Here is an 11,830-nt window from a genome sequence, read left to right as displayed (position 1 = left end):
CGAATTTTTTTTACAAAGAATTTCGAAATCTTCGAATTTATCGAACCTGAAGTAAAAAAATATTCGAAATATTCGAATTCGAAATTTTAAAAGCCGTGAAAGCTTCGAAATTTTCGAATTCGAAACTCCGCTGTGGGCAAAAGTTGCGAATTTTTCGAAATCGAACCTCGGTCGGTACGAAAATATCGAAATTTTTCGAAATCGAACCTCAGTTCGCTTCGCAAATATCGAAACCTTTCGAAATCGAACCTAGGGTGGTTCGCGACATCCCTAACGTTAACTGAGGATAGTTAAAGGAGTAGGATGGCCGAGTGTTAGCATCAGCATTAGCGTGATGGACATCACCCCCTTTTAGAGTATCCGCCATATTGTGTTTACCGAGACCATCGAGGCGGTCGGATGGGCATCCGGCTCGCACACAAGTTTCCGAGTTTGTACCAATGTACGTTATTACAACTGTTCCTAAATAAACCACCCAGTTTTTCTATTACAGGTGGGCGCTAGCAGTGTTAATCAGTCCGTCTGCTCCAGAAGGACACCTTAGCGGCTCCGACGTCAGACCTCAGCTGTCGCTGTGTTCCACCTTACGGGTAGCATAAGTGTTTACCAACTTTTTAAACCCGTTCCGTTTGTTAAAAAAAATAATAAAAACACTAAAAAAAGGTGCAGTGAGGGCAAATGTGTTAAAGGAAAACTGAAGCTGTTCTGTATTAAAAAAAACAAAAAAACATTTAAATAGTCTTTAGTGGACCTCTAGGATTGCGCAGATCAAAATTAAATTTCAGATTGATGCGCCAAGTAGCCAAGACAAGGCTTTCAATATAGCGCTGAAGCCCCTTCTTCCCGTCGCTTGCGGTGCGAGGAGGAAATCATCCCGTCTTACTTGTCGCGCTTTTCGCGAGCCTTACACGAGCAGCCCACATTAAGGCTCCCTAGAGCAGCCAAAAGCGCCGCATGGGTTCCTTCACAAGTGGCACGGGCAAGGCAGCTGAAACCTTTGAGTGTGACGTCATGCCCAGCGGCTGGTTGTTCGGTTCTCCTAATTCTTTTTTTTTTTTAAACCTCTCCAGCTTTGTTTTAAGCGCAAAAATGTTTGTAATATTATCGGGAAGTATTTCGTCAGCTAAATAAGGTGCGTTAAAATTCCACAGCAGCTAATTGAAACATAATGCGGGTCGTTTTTTTTTTGCCAAAGGTATTTGGCACAAAATGGGAAAAAAGAATAGGGTTTACGGTGTAATCTGCAATAGTTTCACGGAGGTCTCCAGTGGCGTATATCCAGTTCAGTCGTTCTTTAGAGGATCGCTTGAAGTGTGTGTAATTCGCTCTGCACCCTTTCTGCCCTCCAATGTCCGCTAAGTTGTTTTAGTTCACCATAAAGTGGAGCAGAGCTGCACTAGATTGAAATCTTACCCTAAATCGGCAACGACAATCTCAATTTAACATTCGGTTGAAATCTGCGCTAACACTTCAACAGCCGTTAGATAGCGAGGCAGTAGCGCTTAATTTTCCGCATCACCTGCAGGAGGCCAAGGCAAGCCCATATTGTGCACGACTGCTGCGTCAGCGTTCAGCTGGCGCCCGTGATCATTCGGTGAAAACGTAACTCGCAGCGGAACGCCGAAGCAGCTAGCACTCGTGTTCAATATGTTCCCAGTTGTGGCCTGCGCCCGGCGACGTCAAAAAATTCCCCACAACGGCATTGTTATCCGGGAGGTGTTTGTGGGGTTCCAGTATGAGACGATAGTAAAGATGTTATCACTCAATGAGAGAAACTGCGTTTATTGAGCGGCTGTAGGGTCATGGCTTGACGAAATGTCGATAAAGAAGACGACGTACCACCGCGCTATGGAAAAAAAAAACAAACAAACAACAAGTTGATTAAAGAAGAGTAGATATATACGGAAAATTACACCCCCTCCCCTTAGAGAAAAATAGAGGAGAAAGGGAAGCAACACCGGCCAATGAACGGAACAAATATTACCCGGACAAAGTTCAGAAATACAAATACTGAAAACACGTAAGATGTATAAATGCTCCCGAATGTAATCTGGTAAGTTCATTGAATACTACAAATAAGTAAGTGTAACTGTTTACAACATTAAACAGACAATATATATATATAAATATAAATCATAAACTTCCGCTGTTTGTTGTTTTTCACCGTGAGTTTTTGCTTTGTTATATAGACGCCTAAAGCCCCTTGGCTCCTATGCCACCATGCCCACTATATATATATACAGGGATGGGCAAAATGCATGCAAATATGTATCGAAATACAAATACAAAATACTTCGTCAAGAATGTATTTAATTACAAATATAATTACATTTCCAAAAAAGCATTTAGGTACATGACACAAATACAACCAAATGTATTTGGTCTCCTCCAAATACTTTCCCAAATACATTCCTCAAAATTTGCGCCAGCGACTTCAGGGCACCTGCAACGGGTTTCTGGGTATCTCATTTTAATTTTGCATCGCACACTCGGGAGTTAGTGTGCGAGGCTCTAGTAACGTAATAGAAATATGATTACAAAAAAATGTAATCAGCTTGGACGTAATAAGTGAAAAAAGTACAGAGCTTCAAGCAGCTTTTTTTGTCGATTACATTTTGGTATAGACCAGCAAAGAACCGAGACGACCAAGACGCGCAGCACAAGCTAGAGAATTTTTTATTGTTGCAACTCGCACCAGTTACGAAAATCTGGACGACCCGCGCATTTAGAATGTTCCAGGCACAAATATGTATGGAAATCAGGCTGGAAAGCATCACATGTTGTCACAGGCGCTTACTCAGCCAGTCTGCCGGTGAACGTCGATTTCGTCACTATTCTTGCCCTGGACTAGCCCCGTAATCACAAAGTCACTAAACGCTTGTGCTTGATTGAGAGACACTGCATTCGGTGCAGAACGTAGTTTTCTTCCTGCTCTGGACAGTGACAATAAATTTGAGGGATGTATTTTCGCCCACAAAATTGTATTTAATTATAATTGTATTTGAAATACCCACGTTTTAGTATATAAATACACACGTAAAATACATTACCGAATTTGTAATTAAATACAAATTGAAAATACACAAAGTATTTGAAATACTGCCCATCCCTGTGTATATATATATATATATATATATATATATATATATATATATATATATATATATATATATATATATATATACATATATATATGTGAACGGGGTAGAGGGGCTTAGTGTGATACAGAGCCGTATATGTAGGGAGTTTGGCCGTTCGTTGGGAAGTATAGGAGACAAATGAGGAGGCGCCATTGGCCGAAAGCGGGCTGGGCGTGTTCCAGGGCGTCTTCAGAAATTCGAATGTGACCAACCAGAAGCCGGAAATAATACCCTGGCGGTGGTCGCGAGAAACAAACCTGATAACTTCATCGGAGTAACTCTTGGTGACGGAAAATACGGTACACGTGATGCTTCAATCACGCTCATCCAAAATGATGGTGGAAGAGTGCGACTAGCGGAACGATCGACATAATCCGTACGCCAAGCGCCGAGGGCCGGGAATCTGCCGTCCGAGCGGTCACACTCTGTCCGAGCAAAACAGAGTTGAGCGGCGCATTCGTTTCTTACATTTTTCTGCATGATCATGATAAAAACAACACGTGAACCCTATTTTCAACTACAAAGAGTTAGTACACTTCACTCTTTCGCGCTTATTAAAACCATATACGGACATATACCTTTGATCAGAACTGTTTCTCGCTACCACCACTAGGGGATTCTTTCCGGCTTCTGGTTGGTCAAGAGAGCATGCCAAGCCCTCTTTCCGAGTCAGCCGCACGCCCTGGCTCTGCCCGCGCCTCCCATTAACCAAACTCTCTGTATACACGGCTCTGGAGTGATAAACCGGAAGTTTGGAAGCGGCACCCCCCCGGTCGCCGCCATGTTGTACGCGAATGTGACCACTCGTCACGTGACCTCCCAAGAGCCGTGACGTCAGTGGTAAGATGGCAGCGCACAGAGCTGGCGGATGCGCGTTTGTTCGGTGCGCGGTAGCCGTGATGTGCATCTGCTTTCCGACGACTTCGGGCTTCTTCGTGCTGGCTGACGCAGGTATAGCGTGAAAATATGAAGGAATGCGACTTTATACTTATAGCAATCAGTTTTTATATATATGTCCATTATTTACATATCAGGTACAGATCGCTGTCACGGCCTTCGGAACCAAGCCGCTCAACTTGCTCGCGAGCCTCTTCTCCGTGTCGTCCTCTTCTTTCCTGCCTTTCAAAAGCTGGCGCGATGACCGCTACACTACCCCCCTTCTAGTCGATGTGACGATTAAAGGTAGAAAAATGAACTCTGCGGTGCGTTGGTTTGAGCACTTTAGTCCCTGGGGGCTCCTGACGTGACGGTTGGATATGCGCGGGCTTCAGCCTGTCTATAGATACAGTCTCTGTTTTTCCGTCTAACAGTATTTGGAAGTATTTCGGTGTCCTCTTCAAGACCGGAAATGGACCATCGTAGGGTGGTTGGAGGCAGCAGCGTAAAGCATCCTTTCTGACGAAAACGTGGGTGATTGTTGACAGTTCGCGGCTGACAAAAACAGGGCGTGTCGATGACGGTTTTGTAGGTGTGGGGCGAAGTTGTGACATAGCGTCCATGAGACGGTGAACGTAATCGGATGGATCGGGAGTGACTAGTATGTCAGGCGGGATGAAATATTCCTGTGGTAAGCGAAGCGTCGTTCCGTAGACAAGTCCGGCGGCTGAGCATGTAAGTTGGTCTCTGAAGACAGTGTTCCCAACTATTTTTTGCGGAAGTTCCTACAAACGTCTCTGAGAAACCCTACATGTCCCTACATCAACACCGAAAGTCCCTACGCCCGTCCCTACGCCAAAAAAAACCAAAAACACTTGCATACACGGCATATGCACCACAGTAGGGCCCTTCACGCTGTAGTCTTCCTTAAAATTTCATTTATTAGAAATAAGGAATAGTCTTTTCTTCCTGTTTTAGTGAGTAAATTAATCTTCGTTTACCTAGTCCTTTCATTCTCTTCCAAATTCGTTTTGTGGAGGTAAATGTAACGAAAACAGACATCTTACGTGAACTGCGCGCCCTGTGCCTTTCAGTTTGCATTTTAGGATATCCATTGCTCCCGTTTCTTTTTCCTGACTTCGTCTCGATTATGCTTTCATTCTCGAAGTTTAAGCGGCGCTGTGTGCAGTGTTGGACGAATGGCCGCTTTCGCGGGGCTTCAAATAGTGATTTTCCTATGCGAGAGTTGTTTGTAGGCGACTGGTGTAAATAATTTAGCGCAGAAGAGAGGACACTCTCGTGCCTATCCCGACGGCCCGTTGCTCATTTAATAATAATAATAATTTATTATCACTTCAAGCAGCAAACATTCAAATCCGCCTCACGTAAGCACCTTCGCGCTTGTTTGTGATAGCGGGCAGTTCCAAAGAGTAGGCTGAGTAGGCCGCACGGGGCTGTGCATTTGTTATGAAACTAAATTCTGATCCGAATGGAGCCCCAGTCAATTTCATTACGCGAGCGTTCAGTAACGTCATGATGACGATTGTCTAGAGGTACAGATGTCGTGCCGAGACCGAAATAAATCTAAAAATTCGGATGCGTAAGCTACGACACTCTAGCCTACCACATAAGTTCGACTAGGTGGTGGATTTAATTTGTAAATTTATTAAAAAATAATACTTGTCTCAGTCGAAAGTTACAACGGAAAACAGGAAAATTGCCATGTATTGCAATGATTGCTATCGTCCCCTGCTTATGTCTACTAAAACGTTCTGGTGGCCCACAATAACGTTCCAATGGCCAAAAGTAACGATTAAAAAACATGTATGTACAGATGTTGAAAAGGAAAAAAAACTTCTTAGTTGTACATTTCCTTGTTAAAGAGCTTCATATGTCCTTTCACAGTCAAGTTGACACACGTCTCTCCCCGGGTAGCCATGGCTGACTTGACCAAGAGCAGGGCGTTGACACTCTCCGGCCCAAGCCTGTTTCTTTTACGGGTCTTCATGTCACTCAACAATGAAAAGATGCACTCTCTTTCTGCATTGGAGTGAGGAAGAGTGACGACCAGCTTTGCCAGGGTAGCGATGTTAGGAAGTACTAATTTGTCATCGAACGTCTTCGTTTTGTCTCACCTGACCCCAGAACGCGTCTGGCAACTTGGTTTGCAGCTCTATCTTCTCACTCTCTGTGCAGAACGAGGGAAGCATTCGCCACTCTTGCTCAACATCGCCGACACTGGGTAGGAGGTGCTTTTAGCGATTTTGAAGCACGGGCAACGATGGCAGACATTTCCGGGCCTCGTAGCTCAATGCCGTTGAGGGCTGCACAAACCGCACTTCGTGGAAGAAGGGTCCGGAGATCGAAAGCCTTTTGTGTACTTCGAGCACTGCGGTTTGATAAAAAGTCATGCAGCGCAGCTTGAAGTCACGAACTTCGGATGATCCTCATTCCATGGTGATCTTGTCCAGGATTCCCTGGCAGCCTGCTCTAACGTACAGTTCCTCCAAGGCCAGCAGACTTCTGGTGTCGAGTGGATTGAGTTTAGCAGGGTCTTCAATAGAAGACGGCTTCATGAAATTCTGGCATAGGCACCTTAGTAGTCTTTGGCTTTCCTCTTGAATGTCTGCGATTAGGCTGTCCTTGCTCTGAAACATTGCGTTAAGCTTGTTGAAGAAGCCAAGCACATATTGCATTAACTTGAGATAGGCCTCCGTGATGGGGTTCATGTCCTTCAAGATCAGCTCAGCGGCCACAGTGTGGTCCTCTGCAGCTGCCTGTAAGAAGAGCAGTTTCAAGGTCTCCCATTCCTGGAGGACGCGCTCTACACACTGGTGCAGCACAAGCCATCGCGTCTCACTTGGTCTCAGTATCTTGTGGAGTTACACTTGGAGTTCAGCGATCTGAGCCTGACGCTTACAGCTATGGCTGAAGTAGTTGGCGACGTTTCTCAAAAGGTCCTCAACGTTCCTGGGAAGCTTTAGTGCTGCCTTGCTTGCTGCTATATGCAAAGACTGACAGATGCAGCGGATGGTTATAAAACTGTCATCCGCCTTTTCTCGCAGCCTTGTCATCAGGGAGTTGCGCTCCCCCACCATCACACTAGCGTTGTCGCATGCGAGCGCGATTATGTTGGTTGGCGGGACTTTCTTCTCAGACAGGCATTTCTCCACAGCTGAGGCAAGCAACTCCGATGAGCACGACCTGGCGTCAAAGGGGATGACTTCCAACAGCTGTGTTATTACTTGGTCTTGCTCTTCTGAAAAATAGCGGACGACACAACAGAGGAGTTTGGTGTTCGTTATGTCCGTGCCCTCATCTACAAATATTGAAAACTTCGAAGCTCCCAGCCTGTGCGCGAGACCTTCACTCTCCGCTTTTGCCAACACGTTTTTTACGATAGATTCACACTTCGTTCTGTGAAGACTCACACCTTTGGCAGTGGCTGTGTCATGAAAGACCACCTTAGCGAGCTCGCCCAGATGATCCATTGCCTTGAAGGATAAAGCTTGCTCAGCCACAAAAGCCGACATTTTGATCTCAGCAGTCTTCACGTTCTGTTCGTGCGGGTTTGACTTCTGTACAAATGCTGTCATCAAGTTCTGCTTTCTCAGCCACGCGGTTGCCTATATGTGGGCATCTCTTTTTGAATGTTTGGTCAACTCAGTGTGTCCGGCGACCAGGCTTGCGTTGCAGGCCTTACGTGATGCACGAAATGGGTTTCTTGGGTCCGGTGCGAGCCATCCCTTGAACTCCGGAAGCTCCAACCATGCCTCGCGGAAGCGCTGCTTCCTCGAACGTTCGGCTTCATCCTTTGCGAGTTCCCCTCGGGCTTTTCGTTTCTTTCTCGGTGTCGTCACCGACGACGGTCCAGCGTGTTGGTCTGCCATCATATTGTTCTATACGGGGCTGATCAAACCGTATACTAGTCACCGCTCGGAATCGGAATGATTTTTGAAATGAAAGAAGAAAGGGCGAAGGGAGGGAGGACTAAACAAACGAAAGCACGAGGAAAAAGACCGCCGTCGTGCGTGTCGTCTGCTACTTCCTTTAAAGCAGGTGGTCATGTGCTTCGGTGCGGCAAATCAAAAACCCACAATTGCTCCACGCTTCAGGATCGAAGTGCACAAGAGAAACGATGTTACATCTTTATCAAAAAGCGCGCCGCGGTGTGTTTAACGCGTTTAACATAATGTCTGTGTCGATATGTGGCGCCACCTGGTGTTTCAGAAGTAACTTTGTTGAAGCAAGAAATATACAAAAATGTCTAAAGTCCAAACAACACAATTAAGTTTTTACATGAAAATTACAAAATTTCCGGAAACTAAAAAAAAAGAAGATGGCAGCGATTGTGGAAGTCCCCATGTTTTCCTGTAAAAGTGACAGGGCGTCCCTACGTCCCTACTGGACCAAAAAATCGCCAAAAGTCCCTACATTTAGGGACATGTCCTTACAGTTAGTAACACTGTCTGAAGACCGTTCGAAGACCCAAAAGCACTAGAGGTAGCGATTCGGTCCAGTGGGTGTAAGCCCCGCGTGCGATGAGTGCGCTCTTCAGCTACGATGAAATCTCTCAATCATTCCGTTGGCTTCGGGGTGGTATGCTGAGGTTCTCAGCCTGCTGATACCGAGGAGAGAAGTGAATTTCTTGAAGAGCGCAGATTCGAATTGTCTGCCCCATTTTTGAAAACCGGAGACAACGGACGAAGAAGGGGACAACACACAAAACGTCTCAATTGAGACGTTTTGTGTGTTGTCCCCTTCTTCGTCCGTCGTCTCCGGTTTTCAAAAATGTGTAACATCAACCAGCTCGCCTGCCTACTTACTTTATCTTCAATCATCCTACCCGATGCAGGCATTGTTCCGTGTTCGTCGTTGTATCTGTCATCTCTTCCGCCGTCGTCGGTGTTTGTGTTCGGCTTTTTAGTGGTCAGCAAGTTAGGTCATCGGGTTGCAGCGTTGGAAGCGGACCTGATCTACCTGGGATTTTGCATATTGAGACGTTTTGTGTGTTGTCCCCTTCTTCGTCCGTCGTCTCCGGTTTTCAAAAATGTGTAACATCAACCAGCTCGCCTGCCTACTTACTTTATTTTCAGTCTGCCCCAGTCCGTGGTGACAATTGCTGGAACACCGAATCACGAAATCCACTCGTGTAGAAACGATTGTGCGACTGTCTGAGCCGTGGTGTCAGGAATGGGAAGCGCCTCAGGCCATCTCGTGAACCGATCAATGACCGGGAGAACATATCTGGAGCCTTGTGATTCCGGCATGGCCCAACGATGTCTATATGTACATTTTCAAAGCGAGCTTTAGGGAATTGGAAAGAGCCTGTGGGGCTTTGTGTGTGTCGGTGAATCTTCGCTCTTTGGAATGCCAGGCAATGTTTGGCCCAGCTTCTGACATCGATGTTTATGTTTGGCCAGACATATCGAGAGGTCATGAGTTTTTGTGTTGCTTGTATGCCTGGATGGGATAACCCGTGTAGAGAGTCAAAGAGTGGCCGCCTTAACGAGTAGGGAACGAATGGGCGGGGAGAGCCCGCAGAGATGTCGCAAGTCAGGGTCCTTTCTATCCCAGGGAGACTGATGTCTTTGAGGTGTAGTGCTCCCGGTGTAGTTCGAAGTCTATTAAGTTCTGAGTCCATATGCTGGGCATCCACCAGTGCGGCCGGAGATAGAGGCGCGGTATCACCACCAGTGACTGGGGCTACGCTTGGTCGAGACAGTGTGTCCGCGACTACATTCTCCGTCCCTTTTATGTGTCGTATATCAGTTGTGAATTCCGATATAAAAGACATTTGGCGTAGTTCTCTTGGAGAATGATGTCCGCTGTCCGACGTGAGGGATTGTATGGCGCCCGCCAGAGGTTTATGATCAGTGAGGATGTGAAATGATCGAGCTTTCAAAAAGTGTCGAAAGTAGCGGCGGATTGCCGAATAGAGGGCGAGAAGCTCCCGACCGAAAGTGCTATAGCGTCACTCGGTAGTTGTAAGTTTGCGGGAAAAGAATGAAAGTGGTTGTCGTTCGCCGTTGACAAACTGCTGGAGGACAGCGCCTACTGCGATATCTGAGGCATCCGTAAGCAGGCATGTCGGTGCGTCCGCTTTTGGATGTCGAAGCAAGGTGGCACGTGCGATGTGTGTCTTGATGCTGGTGAATGTCTGTGTAGCCGCATCAGTCCATTTTGGAAGGCCTGTTTTCGAAGGTGGAAGAATATCTTGAAGAGGCTGAAGCAATGTAGCACAGTGAGGAACAAAACGTCGATAATAATTAAATAAGCCTAGAAAAGCTCTAAGAGCGCGCGCAGACTGAGGTTGCGGATACTCTCGTATGGCGTCGACTTTGCTGGGAAGTGGTCTTAGGCCATGACGGTCAATTTGATGGCCCAGGAAAGATACACTCGTTGCACCGAAATGACGTTTGGAAGTATTAATCATGAGGCCATTTTCGTCGAGCCGTTGGAAGAGGCTGCGAATGTGGTGCTTGTGTTCGTCTTTGGATTTGCTCGCAACAAGGATGTCGACTAGATAGGCGTACACAAAAGGTAATCCGCAGAGGACCTGATCTAAAAATCTGAAAAGTCTGGGCAGCATTTCGTAGTCCGAAAGGCATCCGAAGAAATTCAAAGAGTCCGAATGGTGTGGTGATTGCCGTTTTTGAGATATCTTCGGGTGCGACCGGTATCTGATGGTACGCGCGAACAAGATCTACTTTGGAAAATATGATTGCACCATCGAGAATTGAAGCAGCATCGTGGATGTGGGGCACCGGGTAGCGATCAGGGGTGGTCGCTTGATTGAGGGCGCGATAATTCCCGCAGGGGCGCCAGTCGCCAGGAGTCGATTTTGGAACCATATGTAGCGGTGAAGCCCACGAGCGTAGGAGGGCCGTATTATGCCCAATTCGAGCATATGGTCGAACGCTTGCTTGGCGGTCCGGTATTTTTCGGGAGGAAGCCTTCGGGGTCGTGAATAAACGGGGGGTCCTGTCGTCTCGATGCGATGTTGGACGTTGTGTTTGACTTGACTTGTGAAAGTGCAGGGACGTACTAGGGGAGGGAACTCTTGCAGAATATCAATGTAGAGAGAACCTGTCGGGACGAGCAGTGGAGCCAGTCCAATTGATTGCAGCTTCGTGCGGGTCCCTGATACCGAAAGGAGCGTAGTGGCATAAATGAGACGACGGTTGCGGATGTCAACAAGGAGGTTGTAGTGTTGTAGAAAATCTGCTCCGAGGATTGGATGTTGAATGTCTGCGATAGTGAAGATCCAGCGCAAAACTCGACGCAATCCTAGGTTGATCGTGAGAGTGCGGACTCCGTAGGTGGGAATGACAGTGCCGCTAGCTGCCTTAAGTTGCGAGGGTTGCTGATTACGGCGATCTTTAGCTGTTGGAGGCAATACTGACACCTCGGCGCCGGTGTCAACTAGGAAACGAATTTGTGTGTCCTTATCTGGGAAAAAAAAACAGGCAAGGACGACGTTGCAACCGGCCAGGCGTACTCGTCGTCGCTAGTAGCTGGCGTTGCTGTTTCCCGGCGCCGTACAAGTGCATTTCTGGGCGCGAGAGCCGAATGTACGATGATACCAACATTGTTTGTTAGCAGGACTGTAGGACCTGCTACGTCGGAGGGCTGGCGAGTTACTTCGGCGTTGTGATGGCGATCGTGAAGGGCGAAGAGCAGCCACCATTTCTGTCAACTGGTCCATGCGTCGCTCCATGGCGGTGTAGAATTCTGAGGGCTGTTGTGGAGATCGAGTTGTTTCGTAAACTTCTGGACAGCGTGTCCTTGATACGTTGACAATGCGATCCGAC

The 11,830-nt window shown here is 46.9% G+C and overlaps 2 pseudogenes; both read right to left on the bottom strand.

Moving 5' to 3' along the window:
* Positions 1–5,874: 5,874 nt before the first annotated feature.
* LOC8027678 lies at positions 5,875–6,745 on the bottom strand (annotated as a pseudogene).
* Positions 6,746–7,906, bottom strand: LOC115332582 (annotated as a pseudogene).
* Between the last annotated feature and the right edge of the window lie 3,924 nt (positions 7,907–11,830).

Source organism: Ixodes scapularis, unplaced genomic scaffold, assembly GCF_016920785.2.
Source record: "Ixodes scapularis isolate PalLabHiFi unplaced genomic scaffold, ASM1692078v2 PGA_scaffold3__209_contigs__length_174095766, whole genome shotgun sequence".
NCBI classification, from domain to species: domain Eukaryota; kingdom Metazoa; phylum Arthropoda; class Arachnida; order Ixodida; family Ixodidae; genus Ixodes; species Ixodes scapularis.
This window is presented reverse-complemented; position numbering and strand designations above follow the sequence as displayed.